We start from the raw sequence: 4264 nt of genomic DNA, 5'->3' as shown, positions 1-4264 counted from the left end.
TCTCTAAGAATTTGTTTATTTTGATTTCCAAAAATCCAGGGGGACAAAATCTCTTTCTCAAATAGGTTTTTAGGTCGTTCCAAGACTGAGTATTTCTGTCCAGAAGGTTGGTGTCACAGTGGTTCCTCCATGCTACCCTATTCACAATATGCATCTTTCTATGCATAGAAATTAATTCTAATGAAAATAACACTTTTATAATAAAAGTATTTCTAATATGCATTTTTCTATGCATAGAATAAAAATAACACTTTTAGAATACACAAGCGGTGGGGATTACTCTTTTTGAATAATAAAAAGATAAAACTTACTTCACCAAATTTAAGAAAATTTTGCCATAACCTCCTTTGTATGGCTGACCATTTTTTAAAATTTTCACTCTAAAATTTACTAGAATTTATCCAAGATGATATAAATAATTCTAATCTAATCAATCTCCACTTTATTATTAAGAGTAAACAATATGAAAAGTTTAATTCCATCAATTTGATTACATATCTAGGATAAAGAAAGGCTGAATTCAATAGTGAAGAGAAGGGGGAAAGACTTTCCAGCAAGGCATAACATCCATTTTCATTTTAAAGAAAGCAAAAATAAGAAAAACCATAAAATAGAATAAGAAAAAGTAAGATTTCTAACTTACTAGGAGTTTAAAAGAATTGGTGGCTACTTTTGTTTGCAATAAGAGTGGCCACCAATTCTTTTGAAGAGGAAATGGTCAAAAACAAATGAATTATCAATGAATTCACTGTTTTTGGCTCTGGGGAGGAGTAGAGTAACAGTGCATAAAACACTATTAACTATTTACAAAGGGGGAGGCTTCATTTATAGGAAAAAGTGAGCCTCTAACCAAGCAAACTAATTCTAGAATTTTTCAGATCAGTTTGGTCAATTTTTGACCATTTTTAGGTCAGTTTAGCTTAGTTTTTGGATCTAGTTGAAGCAGGAGAGAGAAGAGATGAAAATATCTCATTATTTGTGAGTTTAAAACTCAACCACACATGTGAAATAGGTGCCTCCTTCATGAGGGGAATTCCCCACACTGACGTGTCAAAAATGCGTCATTTCTTCTAAATATCTCTTCTTTTTTAACTAATAACCTTGTCCTTAGTCAACTCTTCATCTTATGTGAGCATTTACTCATTTTTTGGGGTTTTTCTTTTATTCTTCCATTTATCTCCTCCCTACATTTGGATTAATCTAATTGGTCCATAGGAACCTTAATTCAAAAATTTCAAAAAATCTGGACCCTTAGGCTAAGGTCCTTTTTACCTGATTTCAATTTATTCCAATTGCACATTGGAAATTTCTTTTTGAATATCTGTTTTAGGGGAAACCATTTTAGACACTAGGAGGATTTTTATATCCAAAAATATCTCAATTTTGAATTACCTCCCTCTAGACATTTTCTCTCTCTAGGCCAAAACAGGGTAAAACAGGATCTTCTTTTATTTGAGAGAGGGGAATAATTTATAAGATCAGAAGGGGAGGTTCTTACACCTGCACACCTCAAAAGCCGGAGGGAGGAATCTTACATCCTTCCCCACTTAAAAAACGCGAGATGTTCTCATCTCGTCGCAAAATTAGAGGAGAACTCTTATCCTTAAGATCCAACTGATTCTAGGGTTCCTTATAGTCTGGTGAACCCAACAGAATCCTGGGATAAAGATCCCTTATATAAAACTCATCATCAGATAATAATTCACTCAGATCATAACATTCAAATCCTTATCACAATAATGGTCCATTAGACTGAAATTTCTATATGAACAGTCCTTCATGGAAATTTTCAATTATACAACTTTTTAATTTGACATCCCTTAACTTGACCCACTGGGTCAAGTGTTAACAGTAGCAATTTGCCAGCACAATCCACTAATCTCATAGTGATTTGTTAAAGTCATTAACGTCATTCCAGCTCTACGAACATTATCGCAGGGACTCGTCCCATTCATCCTCATTGTGGTTTTGCTTAGTTTATTACATTTCAACCAAAAATTCAGGAATCTTCATTTTTCAATCAAAATCCAAATCAACTCCTCAGTTCTCAACCAGAATTTAAAATCATATCAACCACATTCGAATTCATCATCTGGATAGTATTAATGCTTATAATTTCAAGTCTTAGATTTACTCGTATATACTGCCACAGAAACGAGCTGCACTTATACGCTTGGTATATACGGGTAGTCACGGTCCTTAGAACTATAAGGTAAATACCGTCATGTCTAGGCCTCAAGCAAGTCAGGGATTCCATACAATTGTGGTACTTCCATCTGAAGACCCAAATACCAATTTACGAATTTCAGTTTGAATATCAAATTGTATGAGTTCTATCACACAATTACAACCTTTTACTGCTTCTTCATAAATTTTTGACATTTTTGGCTTCTCGGTTGATCCTCATTAGCCAATTCGCTAAGATACTAGCTGTGAGGTCCCTATCCCCACCGGGCAATGAATTCAAGGGTGCTAGCAGCGGAAGTAGCACTTCTTGCACGGGGTAGGGTCCCACACTCGGGGCCTCGTCCACCACGGATATCCGGACAAGAGACTAATCCATCAGTTCTTCCAAAACCGAACCCGAAAAAACTTCCTTTGCCCGGAAAGCACGGGCGATTCCTTCAGGATAACTTTTCTCTAACGTAGTCAAAAGCCTTAACTAACTGAACTGATCTGACCGAACCCGTAAGTCCCATAGTCAGATCAGGGAAGAGATTGTACTTGGATCATAGAGACCAACACTTTTTTCCTCATTGAGAGGCACAACCGTTGATTCTTTTCCATAGAACAATTTTTGTATGGGATTTACTTCATCTATCGAACCAGAACAGAATTGAGTCTTAATTTAGGGATCCATCAGTCCAGCCTAACCGCATCCAGTCCCATGGGTTAGCCAACCGCCCAACCATTGTAGTAATGGGATCAAGGAAAAGAGTTCCCAAGCCCCCTAGCTGGATATTCATGCAAACTTAAAACTAGTCACACCACACTTACACACCCAATATGAAATTGCCTTTTTCACAGATTCAACAGTCTTTAAAACAATCATTTAATGAAACCATAGTGTCATTGATCATAATCCTCTAATTATCCAGTTAAATCCTTATTTCCAAACATTCCTTCATCGGTGTACCTATGGCATCATTGGCAACAACCAGAACGCTCACCCCTGCCCACTCAGGGGCCTTTTCGATAGTTCCTAGCTCATAGTAACCGGCAAGTATTCACTTTAACAAAAATGGAGTCTTCGTTGAAGATCAGCAAGATCAACCAATAGATCCATATAAAAAAGCCATGGACTCATCCGTTGAGGACCAGCAAGGTCAATCAACCAGATCCATGCCCAAATTCAGAAAACAACTCTTACTCCTTGTTCCAAATATCTTTCCCGACGTACGTGTGGGTATCTTCGGTGACCCAGAGCCCGAGCACCGTATGGTCAGCACCCTCTAGGATCCTTCGTCGCAGGTCACCTAGTGCTTCACTCATAGGCCGCTTCCTTGGTCCCTCATCCACTGTACACCGCGGAAGCTCACCATTTAAATCAAACCGAGGGTGGTCAAGACCTTAGCTGACCTTGCTACGCGAGACGTCCTCCGTTGACTCTCCGTCCCAGCAGTTGCAACTTTAACAGATAGACCACGACCTTATTCACAAACGGTCAAAATGCTTCCCCAGCATTCTTGACATAAAATAGTCATTTAAAAACAGATTTCACATACAAATACAGTTCCAACAATATTTCCATCTTTTCTCATCACTCCACATCCTTCACATTAGACCCCATCTTTTCTCATCTTTCCATAAATTTTTTTCTTCATCAATCCCTATTACATCACATCATTCCCACATAAAATCACATCCAATCGCATCATCCACACATCAATCCACATGATTTATACATCTATCCACATCATCCATATCAATCCACATCATCCATACATCCATCCACATCAATCCACATTATCCACACATCCATCCACATCATCCATACATCCATTCACGTCAATCCATATTATCCACACATCAATCCACATCATCCATACATCCATTCACGTCAATCCACATTATCCACACATCAACCCACATCATCCATACATCCATTCACGTCAATCCACATTACCCACACATCAATCCACATTATCCACACATCAATCCACATCATCCATACATCCATTCACATCAATCCACAGAATTCTTATTTTTGATATAAATATTCTTTACGCATCTATTTATGCATAAGAACAACTTCAATGGGAAA

This window comes from Cibotium barometz, chromosome 5 (assembly GCF_041138505.1).
Source record: "Cibotium barometz isolate CiBa-2024 chromosome 5, ASM4113850v1, whole genome shotgun sequence".
Classification (NCBI taxonomy): Eukaryota; Viridiplantae; Streptophyta; class Polypodiopsida; order Cyatheales; family Cibotiaceae; genus Cibotium; species Cibotium barometz.
Note: the sequence above shows the minus strand (reverse complement) of the source record.